The sequence below is a fragment of the Mauremys reevesii genome, linkage group 3 (assembly GCF_016161935.1).
Source record: "Mauremys reevesii isolate NIE-2019 linkage group 3, ASM1616193v1, whole genome shotgun sequence".
Lineage (NCBI taxonomy): Eukaryota > Metazoa > Chordata > Testudines > Geoemydidae > Mauremys > Mauremys reevesii.
Window position 1 is genome coordinate 85969273 of NC_052625.1, and position 14496 is coordinate 85983768.

A 14496-nucleotide genomic window follows, 5' to 3' on the forward strand; every position below is an offset into this window, starting at 1 on the left:
TTGTTATTGAGCCACTAGCCATGGTAACTCACAATGCCATTTGTAAAGCCAGGTCATGAAGTATAATTGCATTTTTATCATCATTATTGTGTTCAAGACTTTACAGAACATAGAGGAAGATCTGGTCCCTGCTTCCAGAAGCTTACACATTCAGAGAGACAATTCAGTTCAAACACATAGCACTTTAGCCCTGATTAAGTCCCCTTTGCACCACTCTAGCAGCATGGAGGGAATTTAAAGCATCCACAGTTCAGATATATTGTGGTGTGGGGAAGAAGGTGGAGCCAGCATGTGATGCACTCCAGCAGTCCTGGGCCACCACTAGGGGACCATTGCAGTTGGCATAATTTAGGTCAGCCCCACAGATGTTCTTACTTGCATGAGGGCCAGTTTGGCTCTCAGGAAGGAGAGAGAAATGAAGGCGGCTGACCTTTGCCTCCCTTCTCAGCTTTGCTGACCGTAAATTTACAGATGATGGTCTAAACTCAAAGCAGATTCTTAATCCGTATTCCTGTGGTTCATGTTGCAACCACGGATGGTCTAATGCAGCTGCAGTTGTGGGTGGGCTGGTAGCATTTCCATGGAGGATTGGCTCTGCAACATAAGCAGAACAGGTAGTTGCCCAGGGCAGCAAAACATTAGGAACAGCAAAGTGACAGTTTGTTGAATGAGTAACTGCAGGTCCAGAAAGCTGGGATATTTTCCAGCAGAGTGGCAGGCGTCTGTGCTGGCCACTGTATCTCCATGCATCACTGCTCAGACCAAAGGAACAGTGCTGACCATTAGTGATCACAGCAGAAACAAGAACAATAAATATGGAGAAGGGTCTGATTCACTGTACTTTATAATGTTTACGGCAGTGCTAGGGTAACAGAAAAATCAACAACATAGAAGCTAATCTTATTTTTTCAGCTGCTTAAAAATTAGATCACCCTCCTCCTCCAGCCCCACCATACTCCTTTTCTCTGAATAGCTGCACATATAAGCCGTGGGTGCTATTTAAATAAAGTTACTTTATTTCAGAGAGGTTTCCAAACCTCAAAGTTCAGACCTGGATTTAGATCCAAACTTCTCCTGAGTTCAGATCCAGTTCATTCCGCTCATTAGAGGCAGAAGACAAGCAGAGGCTTCTGATGTAAACTTTCCCAAAGTTCAGGTATATTTAGAACTGGATTATTTTATTTGGGCCCATCTCCACTTTATTGATAATGCTGTTGGTGGTTCAGTAGGTGGCACTCTTCCTTCTGAGTCACTGATTCAGCATAGAGCTAGAGGTTATTAGGCTACAGAAAGTGATATCTTTGAGATGATAGGCAAAAATCAAGGACCAGACAATTAATAAGGGTGTTTTAAAGTCCAGGCCAGGGGTAGGCAACCTATGACACGCGTGCCGAAGGCAGCACACAAGCTGATTTTCAATGGCACTCACACTTCAAATGGCATTGGATTAGGGCCAGACTCCTCCTTATATTCACTGGTAAGAGAGGAGAATCAGGCCCTGAGAGTTTACCTATCTGGCCTAAATGCAGTGAGATATGTGTACTGTAGTAAGGACGTCTTCTGTGCACTCCCAGACAGGTCTTTGAAAAAATTAACAAAGCTACTGCCTCCGGAGAATCCACTGCAGAGCCCAATGCATGCTAAGAAATCATGGTAAGACTTTTTTTTCAAGTAACCATAAAATGTGCTTACCTGCATGGAGAAATCTCCAAGACAGAGTGCATGCCCCTTGCTACAATCTACCACAGGAGTTAGTGGTGTACAGGATGCTGTGTCCTTTGGTGCTACAATAATATAAAGATTTACTACTAGTAGTGTGTTTGGAGTGGCAACTGGTATCTGTATTTATTGAGCCTGATTCCCCACTGCCTTGCATCTTGTGTATTCATTCGCACTGGTGCAAAGTGGGTGTAAAATGCTGTCAGAGAAGAATGGTAGCATTTTACCCCACTTTGGAAAGGGGTAAATAACAACACAAGGTGCAAGACTAGAGAATCAGGCCTCCTGTATTTATTCATGGGGATATATGAATAAATTGTCTGCAAAGTAAAATCCTTCAGGAAGAGAATATCAATGTAATTGGCTTCTGAGCTTGATTTGTGTACTGATGCCCTGTGAATTTTGATGGCACTCAAATCAATTGATGATTTGAAAGGGTGTTACTGATTATATAACAGTGGAGTAATGGACACCAAAGAGTGGGCATGTTGCTCCCAAGGGCGTACATGCTGAATAGCATTCTGGTTATGGTGGATAAGCTTTGTCAAATAAGGAAGATTGTGCAGCATTTCCTGGAGGTGGTTAGACTCTGCATTTGTCTAACCTTCTTGGAAATTCATTCTGCAGCTAGACCCCTCAGCTGGGAATACTTTGTCCCCAATTCCTCTGACACTTGGCGATCCAACCAGCTCCACGCATTCTGAGGGCTTGGCTACACTTACAAATTTGCAGCACTGCAGCAGGGTGTGAAAACACACCCTCTCCAGCGCTGCAAATTGCGGCGCTGCAAAGCGCCAGTGTGGTCAAAGCCCCAGCGCTGGGAGCGCGGCTCCCAGCGCTCTCCGTTATTCCCCACAGGGAGGTGGAGTACGGACAGTGCTGGGAGAGCTTTCTCCCAGCGCTGGCGCTTTGACTACACTTAGCGCTTCAAAGCGCTGCCAGAAGTGTAAGTGTAGCCAAAGCCTTAGAGGTGCCTCAAGCTGAGGTTTGAAGCACACTAATGGGAGCAGTGTGGTAAGCCACCATAAAACTGAGGACTTTAAGTCTCAAAGGCTGACAAGCTTCTTTCCTAGCATCAGATTAACTAAGTAAAACCAAACCAAGTACATTTAGTGAAATTTGCTTTCTGAAGAGGTCAGCAATTCATATCCCCTCGGTGTACCCTACCAAAGCCTTTCTGTCACTCACTCACCTAATTTTAGTTGCTTGGATTTCATGGCTGCAATAGTGATGCTTCCTGGCTCTTAATACTGCTTAGCCTGCCTTGGGTCTTGGATTTACACTGGAAAGAGACCAGCAAAAATAATTTGCAACTTGCTTCAGAGCCAATAAACACAGTTGGCATTATTTTGCTGTGCCACTCTGGTTGTAAAACACAGATGGGCTTCCCTTTATTCCTTGGATTCTTTTTTTATTATGATTATTCCAGAAATGTCCAAGAATGTCAACTAACTCCTCTCAAACTGATACTTCAATGACATCTGGTGGTCAGGTCAATAAATTGTTTTCAGATGCTATGAACAATCATAGTGGGGAATTGTCTTTTAAAGGGTAGGGGGTGTTTCCATTGCAAAAACCTTTTATTGCTTGTAGGTGCTTTATTGATTGACGTTTTCGTTAAACCCAACATCAAAAATGTGTTAGATTTTACTTTGAGCGGCAGCGTCATAAAGCAAATGAGTCAGCACTTGGCTTCTCTCCACCACCATGGACATCTGGGGAAACAGATGTCACCCCATAAAACTGCCAAAGTAATTCATCTCTGTCACCAAGGGAAGTAAGCGGGTTACTTAGGATAGTTGCTGAGTGGTTGCCCATTAGAATGACTGACTCGTTCTGCTGTACCAGGGCAGTCAAAGCTTTTGGGCTATTGTGGACAAACATTCTGAGTAGTCTTACTGAAGGATCCCCAAACTGGCTCTGATGTTGATATATTCTGGAGTAGAATCCAGATCAGCATTCTGATTGTTACTGGAGTGTAGACCTTTTTGCAATCTCCTCTAATATAAAATACAATAAATGTACAACTTTCCTGTTAATAATCTTACCTATAATAAAAAAACAGTCTAACCTGGGCGTGTGAGCCCCAGACTCTGAGTTGTAAGCCTGGCCAGTGAACTGTTGCAGATACCAGCTCAAGTAAGTGAATCAAATGCTGATGAATACACATATTACATACGTAAAAGCAATCAGGTTTAAGGCAAAAGCCCAAACGGGGCTAGGCATTAAAGAATAAAAACATTTCATATTTACTGTAAGTGGAGGAATAATGGATACAGCTGAGAGAGAGAAATGAAATACATTGGAAAGCATGTAATAAGTGCTGAGAACCTTTCCAAAAGCGAAGTTATGCATGAGTGAGATGCATCTGTTGACACAGTAAATGAAAATGAGGAACGCTACACTGGGCTTCTGCGTTCAGATAACTGTTGACATATAACTGGAGACACTGATAAAATATTATTAAGGAAGGTTCAGAACAGACACAGGAAAACAGACTAATGCAATTTCCAGAGGAAAATGTAACAGAAATAAAAAAGAATACAGAAGCCACCTGGAGAAAAATGATGACTGTTACTGTCTTCACCAACTGTCCTTGTTCTCAAGGGGCAGTTCCTGTTAGCAGCTTTAAACCCCTGTTGCAAAGTGTAGCGTATGAGACCAATGCAAAGGTTAATTTGTAAGGCCAGCCGTTTTCAGAAGTTGCGAGAGAACAGTGTGCTGCCCTCAGCCAAAGAGTGGGTTTTCAGGGAAGTTGTCCTTATACGTTAGTTTGCATTTCACTGCTTGAGTTCACTTAATAGCTTGCTGCCAGAGTTGTGAGGGTACTTTCTGGAATAAACCATCATTGGTGCAAGTGAGAGCAGAACCTAGCTGAAGGAGCAAGGCATTGCAAAACCTGTAGAGTTCTCTTATTACTTGTTCTGCTTCATCGCTCCACTTTCCTGCCCAGTTTTGGGAGGTCAAGAGGTCCTTTGAAATGTTGTGTTTGACTAATTGACCACATAACTTTGTGTTCAACTTCCTCAATTGTTTAGATATGGGCAGGAGGGGAGATTGACTCTTGTTAACTGGAACATGATGTCCGGATCAGGGAAGCTTCCCACACTGCTACCTTTAGAGAGACAAGTAGCTTGGAAGTGTCAGGCTGGTTGGTCTAGCAGCTCTTGAATAACATGGCTTTTGAAACAGAGCATTACAAGGAAAGGCCTGTATAGTACACACGTGTTTCTTTCATACCACCACAGGGTTGTTTTTCTGTTTTGGTTTGGGTTTGGGGGGGGAAAGTGTGTTTATTTTTTAAGCTGCAAAAAGCAGCCAAACAATGCTAGGGGGTGTCTTTTTTTCTAACTCCATGATATTTGGTGTTTTTCTTAAGATCCCAGTTCCTGGAGTCACATGACTATGTGAGAAACTCAGCTTTCATTGTAAAAAACAAAGTTTCTAGCCCTCATAATTGTGAAGAAAAAGTGAACCATAAAGTTTCAAAAAGCCAGAAGGCACATAAAACCCAGCAATTATTAATGTTAAACAAACAAAAAAACCAAAAACACCTGCCTGCTCTGCCACAGACTTCTTGTGTGACCTTGTGCATGTCTCTTAGCTTCTCTGTGCCTCAGTTCCCCACCTGTAAAATGGGGATAAGAGCAATTCCCTACCTCACAATGGTGTTGTGACAATAAATAAATTAAAGATTGTGAAGTGCTTTGAGATCTACAAATGAAAAATGCTATACAAAAGCTAGGTGTCACTATTATTATTTATTAAACCAATCTCATGATTTTTGAATACTCTGGATTGGTAATACTGCCTGTGTTTTCATGAAGGTGGGACAAAGCAGCCTAAATGCTTGAAGATAGCTTTAGTCAGCCAGGGAATGAAACCGCACAAATCTTTGTTCAGACTGATCCATTGTTGGAATGGTGCTACCAACTCAGCCTATATACCATGCACATCTCTTTACTAAACATCCATTAAACCCAAATGGTTTGATTTTTATTTGCACCCAAGGCATGATAGTTCATTAAAAAGAATACGTTTTTACATGGGCAGCTCAAACCCATTTCTGTGAGAGAAGAAAATAAGTCTACCAGAAAATGTAAAACCTTCAGGTGTGAGATAAACACAACCTAGCTAAGCTTCTTTAGGGAAAAAAAACAACCAACCAACCAAACAGTTAACTACCTTTTAGCTGGAGACTTCAATTTCAAGTAGGCAAACAAAGCTGGAGATAAGAAATTGCCTGCTTAAGATTTCTAAGTATCCAGCCATATGAAAATCAAGAACAAGTTCCACACACTATCTGGTGAAGATTATGCGTGACTAGGCACAGAGCACATAAACAAGAACAGCACTGGATTATATATAGTGCCTTTTAAACTCTGGGTGTCTTAAAAGCATTGTAGGTAGTATCACTTCCCAAACGAGCTGCATTTAGTCAATCAGACCTATACTAAGAAAGGACATGAGTTGTGAGAGGTTTCCAACTTGCACACGCACCAGCAGGATACATTAAGTATGTGGAGCCTACTGACTTTTCCTACCATATTCCATTGTGAGAGTGGGCAAATCACAATCTTTTTGCCTCAGTTTGCCGTGAATAAAATGGGGATAATATTTCTTTTCTCCTATTCTTTGTCTGTCTTGTCTATTTAGATTGTAAATTCTTCAGAGCAAATAACGTTTCTTACAGTGTGTTTGTTCAGAGTCTGTCTCAATAGGGCCTTGATCTTGGCTAGGGCACCTAACCGCTACCATAATGCCCATAAGAAATAATAATACAGGCTAGAAAATAATGCATATGTCAAAAGATTGTGGGTTCCACTGATGGCACCACAGGTTGAAACCCCATTAAGCAAGGCACGTGAACAGACTGGGGTTTGGCATGAGGGGAATTGCACAGTTTCAATCCTTCCTCCAGACTCAACTTGTTCAACCTATTTTAGTCAACCTCGCTCTATGCCCTAGAGTCCATCCCAAAGAAGGGGCAGAGGAGACATTGGTTCTCCTTTCTCCTTCCTCACAGACCTGCAGAGGTACATTGCAGGAAGCAGGTGGCACCATCCCAGGGAATGTTGTTGCTTGCACATTCTCTCTGAGACACTATCCCTCTCAGAGCTTCCCCAGGGGTAGGGCAGCAATGCAGGCCCGTGGTTACATACCACAATTTACAAATACATAAATTACTCCCTCCCTCACACAACCTTACAGGAGAGTTTAATCTTCTGGGCAGCTCTACCATGTGCAGTTAAGTCTCCTTTTATCTTTAACTAACACACATACTGCAAGAGCAGGCGATCATTTACGCTAGGAGTAATTCTGGATTGGCTATGACTGCAATTAATGGAAAGGGGAAAGGTTCTGAAAAAAACAGTAACCCTTTGGACTTACAACTCATGCAATCCCACTGACTTAATTTGGTTTCTAGGAGGTGTAAATCAGACAGGAAAATTGGCGTACATATTTATATAGTATGGGCTTGATCCTCAGCTGGTGTCAATCAGCTTTGCCCCATTGACTTCACTGAAACTGTGCTAATTGACACCTGGAGGGATCTGCCCTGTATAGGAAAATAATCCTGAACTTTCCCACTCACAACAACAAACTTGCCACATCAGACTCGCTTAGTCCGGCCAGCAATACAGCTTCCCCTCGATTGCTATGAATGGGAGTTAGGAGCATGCATCAAGTAGAGAATGCAGCCTACTGTGTTCAGTGACCTTCATCTCATTTAATCAGAGCACTAACTCATTGGATCTACCAGACACTGCCTTGCACAGTGTCCCAGTTCCCCTGGTGCTTGTGTGTGTTATAGGTAATTAATAACAACACATGACGGGGTGTGCACTGGAGTCTTAAGCACCAGAGATGTATTACACTACATAATGCAATGCGTGACCTGGAGTGCCTGAATGCATTTACTTGTGCAGTGAGGAGATAACTTGTATTCCAGTTCCCTGCAATCTAGCCTGAAACATCTGCTGGATGGGAGATTTAGGTCAAGAAAAAAAATATGGATAATTTTTCTCTTGTGTTTCAATTTCTAAAGCATTGCTAAAGTACTTTGTGAGTTACCAAGGATTGGCAGAGGTGATGTAATGCATAATCTCCATTAGCACTGTGAGCAATTAGGCAAGTAGGTAGTGTTGGAGGAGTCTGTTGCCTTGTCTTACATTTTTAAAAAAAATGTATTTTCATTGTTCCATGGTGACTTTCCCATTAAACAGTCAGATTCAAATTCTGGCCAGATGCACACCCAATACAATCTGCTTTTAGCTGATGGGGTTGCATGGGGACTATTCTTGTCATAAATAAACGATTTCCTGCCTGTCTCACTGACAAACTGATGTTACCCAGGTAATTTCTGCACATCATTAGAGGAGGTAGAACAACAGTTCTGAATAATGGTCCCATTTCTCTAGAACAACAGCTTCTTTTTCCCCAGACCTGAGTTATGCCCAGGAAACTTGGAGTAATAATATTGCACCAATACATAGCACCTTTGATGTAATGTATCTTCTTATAGCTCCTCTGAAATGCAGCCACCTCTGGGTGGGAAACCAGCAGTCAACTGTGGATTTGTGGGGAGGAATGGATGATTCTTTGGTCAAAGTCATGGAGTAAATGCCTGCTCTTGTCAAAAGTATCTTGGGATCTTTCAGGTCCATAAAGGGCGGACAGGTTTTTAAGGGTTCACCTAAAAGCCCTGGACACAGTAAGATGTGTGATACTGACCAGAGCTCACTGAAAAAATCTGAATTTTGATTTTTTGGTGAAAAAAGGGACAATTTTTTTCACAATACATTTTCCCATTTTTTCCACTTGTTCTAGTATTGCCTTCTATCATCTGACAGGCATTAACCATTGAATCCCTGACCCAGGTCAGGTGACTGGAGCCAAGAAATAAACTCATTCTGTCTTTCCAGCACTGGTGTGTGTCAGAAGCATGTTATATCACTCTGTCAGGATCTGAGCCTGTTGTTCTCGGGAACCTAAGTATTCCAAATCTCCCTCTGATAACTATGAAGCCAGGTCCTTCCAGTGGGCTGTCAACTCTCCTTTCCAGCACAGGGGAGTTTTAAAACTGTTATGAGTCATTTATCAAAAAAGAAATTGTTCCACACACATTTTCACCTTTGTCTTCCTGACATACAGTTTTCTGCTCCCCATCTATATCCCGCTCTTGAAGAGACAGAAAAAGGCTTTTAAAACTTCCAAAACTGTTATTCTCTGCTTTCATCTGACAGCTCATTCCTCACCACTAAAATTTGTTTTTTGAAACTGGGCAAAGTGATATTTTGTGTGACTGAGTAAATGAATTCCAATCTTTCCTGCTGACCTCTCAATAGCTTAGTCAGTGGCCAATCAGATCACTGGATTTATACGGTCCGTTTTAGAAATGGAGTTGCTGTATTAAAGGATAAGCGTAGGAAGTATTATTTTAGCTCCAAATACGGAACATTGAGACACAGTAACGACCTGTTACCTTGAGCCATCTTTTGAAGTTTCATGGAACCATATGGATGATCATGCTGTTTTTGTAGCTCCTGAAGTAACATCTGGCTTTCATTTTCCTTAGTCCTCTCCTGATGCACTTCTAAATCTAAGACTTCTGAGTCTTGGGAAGGCAGCTTTTACATTTTATATGCTTCATGACACTAAATAGATTTTCACAGAACGTTTTTAGAGAAAAGGACAAGGTCATATGGGCCAGAGATCCCTTTGATAATTTGCCTTGCCTAGTTTTTACTTAAACTGACCCAGATGCTGAATGAGCAGATTTCCAGGTTCAAGTTTGCTTCCATACCTTGCTGACAAGTTGACTAACCCTGCTATTTGTTATGTTCAGTTTCTATGTTTATCAGCTCTTCACTCAAAGTTTATGAAAAAGATGTTCTGATGGGGGAGGATTAAAAAGAAGTAAAAATCCAGGGCCAGATTATCCACAGTATTATGTCAGTATTATGCTGGTGTGGCTCCTCAAGAATCACCTGTGTAAAACTGATGGAACTTAGTCAAGAATTTGTCTTTCAGAACAAGTAGGGAAGTGCCATTTCTCAGAAAGGATAATATATGGAGTAAATTACCAGGGACATGATTGAAGCAAAGAGCCTAAATGAGTTCAAGAAATACCTAGATCTTTTCTGAAGGAAGGAATCTGTGAGGATAGAGAAAAAGACTTAGAACTTTAAAAAAAAAAAAAAAGAAGGCGGCGGCTAGTGTGCGACATGGCATTTTGTGTTCCTAAAATCCCTTTATGTTGGACCTTCTTCTAAATACATTAAAGTGATCCACTGGAAAATTACCCTTGCTCCAACTTTTTGTAATGGAAAGGTTTCTTGGGGAAACAATACTAGAAATGGGCCTGAACCAAACCCTAGATACTAATTCTACATCTGGATCTGAATCCAGAATTTGTCAAAGAATTGGACATTCAGATCCAGCATTTAGATACAGCCCATTAAATAAGTACAAGCTGTGAACTCAGATCTGAGGTCCAGATCAAGATTTGGGGTCATAACATGGGTTTTAATATATGTTCATCTCTAAAATATACTTACTCAATTACTTTTCAACATTTTCAAGCTGGATTTCGGAAAACAAGCACCAATCTCTCTGCAATGACATCTCTAGCTTTGTAAAATGTCATATTGTGACAGAATAGTCTATATATATATTGTAACTTAACAAGCCTCTCCATGTCACACAGCCACTCCATGACTGGAAACCTTGGTAGTCCATGCCCAGAAAAAAAATCACAATAATAGGGTCTCCTGGGTTAGGACTGAGGTTTGTTAGCAAATCTGTATGGAGGAAGCTACCATAATGTCCACTATCACTTGGCTCAAACCAAGTGCTATCACTCCCTCAGATACATGAACATTATAATGCATTCCATTCTAAATAATCCCCTGCCCCTACCTATTTATCTTACATTTTTATAATGCACCAATCCCTGTGCAAAATGCCCCCCATCTGATATATTTATTTATGCTGGGAACCACTTTCCTTCATAAATAGTCACATTGACTTGAATGCTATACTACATGAGCAAGAGTAGCAGAATCTGACCCAGCGTGTTTTTCTTTTTGTTCCTCTGGTGCAGAGAAGCATGAGTCAGTCCGCATAGGATTTTTTAAAGAGCATTGACAAATACATTTACAAAACACTTTGAAACAAATGGAGGTTAGCAATAATGAATTATTTCTGTCCCACAAAGCTGTTTTCTTTGTTCTGAGGTCTACAGCAAATATACAGTATACCACAGTTTGATTTTTCTTTACTTCCTCCCCCAAAGATCTACAGATTTTCAGTGTCTCTAAATTGTTAGAGTCAATTTTACAGCCAGAAACCAGTTCACGTATTGACTGTCATCTATTGAATACAAGCAACTCCACATTGGACTTTCTGTGGGTGACAGTCCAAGAGGAGACAATAATGACTCACATTTACAAGAAAGAAATGGGAGAAAGCTACAAATCACCTTATTTCTAACCCATTAGGAATGTTGTCTCTGACACACCGGCTCTTGGATCAGATTTTCAGAAGAGCTCTGCTCCAATTTAAACACTTAAATCAGATGTCTTTGTCCATTTTTAAACCATAAATTAAATTATGTTTTCCTATTGCAACCCATTGCCCCAAGTTGAAATCTGTTTCTCCTGGTCTTAGGATATATGTGTACTGCCAAAACACTTATCTTAATAAAAGTAAGTCACCACAGGAATGCTGTACCTAAAATTTGAACTTTTAAAAAATGGAAAAGAATTGAAAATAAAAATAGTTAAAGCTCAGGATCAAGGCCCTGATTCAGCAAAACACTTAAATATGTGTTTAACTTTAAATACATGCTTAAATCCCATTGATTTCAATCCCAAACACGGAGTATTTCATACCCTCAGAGTTCAATCCTGAGCTCCACTCCAGGTCCTTTGTGCTGCTCCAACAGCAGTGCAAAAGGGCAAGAAAGCCAGTGGCTCTTCCCAAATGGGGATTCTCCTGGCATGGGGGCATGCTTGGGTGGCACAGAGCTGATATCTAGTCTACTGCTTTCCAACTCCCAGGATCCATTGCAGAGGGACATTCTGAGGGTGTGGCCTGAGTATACTGCCCTCCAGTGATCCCCAGTTGGTAGAGCAGTCCCTTTGAGCATAGCCACATAGGAATTGTTTAAAGCAGCCTGAGTTGAGCTTTGAGACCCAGGATTGGTGATCTCCCCACACCCACCAGCTGTCCCTAGCATTTACAGAACATGTGGACTTAGGCTTCTGTATGCAAATGAGGAGGCACTCAGCTGGTGAGTCTGCCTGGATACTGAGGCAGAGGATCCTCTTTTCAGTTAATGCTGCGGGTTTTTTTCTTTTTCAAGTTCCATAGAAGATATTCTCTGTTCCACTTATGCTTAAATTATATATGTTTTTAAACAGAGGGAGAAAGAGCTAAAATCCAAACCACTTTAGGTTAACATAGCCATATAAAATAGTTATATCACAAATTTGAAACCACCATATATCAGTTACATTATCCCTAAACCAAAGCAAAACTTCTCCAGCAAGATTATATGTGATATCTAGCCACAGTGGGTGATGTACATTAGACCCCAGCTTCCACAATAATTCTTTTGCACCTTGTCCATTTCATCATGTGTCCATCAGGTACAGAGTAATTGAATCCCTTCCCCCTTTATTTAAAATGTGGAGGGCTTTGATCAGTTTTGTCCCATACGATTTGAATCTGTGCACATGTAACCCTTGCTTGGAAAACGTGGCGCCATTTTCCTCTCTAGTGACTAGTTCATATAAGAGATTAGTGAGCCTACTGCTAAGTGCTTTAGCTCAAGCGGTTGAGGCTCATATTTTAGCTCTGCAGGTTCTGGTTTCAAACCCTCAATTTTCAAACATTCTAGAAATTATCAGAACTATTGCTAGAGAAATTTTTAACTAATCTATTGAAATCACATCATGATTTTGCTTGCTAGGAAATGTGACCACTTTAAATCTGAAGGGCGAAGAGAATCATGCTTGTATTAAGTGTAAACAATGCTAGTGACTGGAAGAAAGTGTCTCATGCCCACATGGGTTGGCCCACACCCTCTTTCATCTAATATGTGGGCAGAATTCCTATTGAAGGCCTTGGTTTATAAGAAGTGCCATTGCAAAAGAATGGACAAACAAGAAAAATGTTACAGACTTGTGATTTCTGCTTTGGAGATCACTCCCACAACGTTGCTTGTGTTGAACTTATGAATGACTTCATATACTGTACAGATGTAGCCTCCCAACATTTTGAACTGCTGCTGTTCTCATATCCATCCACTTAATGCTGAATAATGGCACATAGATATTTTGACTACTTCAGTACACATGCCAGAAGCTATGTTTATATGCAAATCTACATAATTCATAGCAACATTTCTTCTTAAAGTAGCCACCAACAAATGCTCTGGCTCACTGGCTTTAGAGAATCCAGTAAACATCTCTCTTCTACCAAACAGCGACTGTGAAGGTTAATGAAAGTGGTTTAACTGGAAACTGGCTGCTGCTTTGTGGTTTCCCTCATGCTGCTCTGACAGTCTTTCCGAGCTGGTTCACAGACTGTTGCCTCCAGAAGTGCTTGGAGGGTCTCTAGACATATGCTTCTGACACTGCCCCACCACTCATCCTACAGGAACTTAATGCTGCTCCAACAATGTTTAGAGTATCACAGGCATTTGTCAGCGTAGCAGTCTACTTGCTGCAAGCCATGGACACAAGCATATCAAGGACGTGATCCATTGCACTGAAGTCAACAGGAGTCTTTCCATTGATTTCAGTGGGTGGTTTATCAGGCTCCACGAGTGGTTCTTAATAAGAAAACACTAAGGGGAAGCCAGTGTCTCTGTTCGGGGCAACTGCACTTGCACAGACTCTAGGTTCCCAGCTCCTCAGCCATCACCTCTGTTGAGGAGAGACCCATGTTTTTCTCCCTCCTGACTAGGGCTTTTTCAGGCTGCACAGTTCCCTGCCTACACTGTGTTACCCACATCAAGCCAGACTGCCTAGCCAGGCCAGTGTCTGTGCGTCACTTTCCCTCTGAAGACTTATGAACAGCATAATTTCCAGCAGTTATAAATTACCATACAGCCCTTTATAAGCAATCATATTTATTCTTAAGGAAAAAGCATTACAGAAAAAACATAAAAACAATACAATTTCTGAGATGCATGCTAAAAGCTTCCCAGAGGTCAACCATCAGTCTTATGGGGCCAAAGGCCTTCTAATTGTTCCTAGAAAGGATTGCCCTCCCCCGGATAGAATGTTCTGTCCATTTGCAAGATCAGAAAGGAGGCCCTGAGTCAGTTTAAATTCAGGCTATTTAAAATCCTTTCTTTGTCTGTTGGTCTCTGAAGAATTCAACTTGAGCTATTATATGTAAGCCTCCCCCATGGTACTTCTCCGGAGGTGTTACATCCTGAGTGAATTTGCCTAATCATCCCCCACTGTTCTGAATTCCTGGAGGGGCTGTGATTACCCTGCCCCATGGAATTAATCATAGAATCATAGACTTTAAGGTCAGAAGGGACCATTATGATCATCTACTCTGACCTCTTGCACAACGCAGGTCACAGAATCTCACCCACCCACTCCTGTATCAAACCTATACCTGAGTCATTGAAGTCCTCCAATTAGGGTTTAAAGACTTCAAGGTGCAGAGAATCTTCCAGCAAGTGACCTGTGCCCCACGCTGCACAGGAAGGTGAAAAATATCCAGGGCCTCTGCCAATCTGCCCTCGAGGAA

General features: G+C 41.5%; 1 protein-coding gene across 1 annotated transcript in view; it reads left to right on the forward strand.

Moving 5' to 3' along the window:
* Nucleotides 1-1578: 1578 nt before the first annotated feature.
* The window catches only part of UNC93A (unc-93 homolog A), a 53816-nt gene continuing 40898 nt past the window's right edge, over nucleotides 1579-14496 (forward strand). Inside the window, exon 1 of the mRNA XM_039532726.1 lies at nucleotides 1579-1653. The gene's annotated coding sequence lies outside the window, so the exon portion shown is untranslated. The remainder of the gene's footprint in view (nucleotides 1654-14496) is intronic.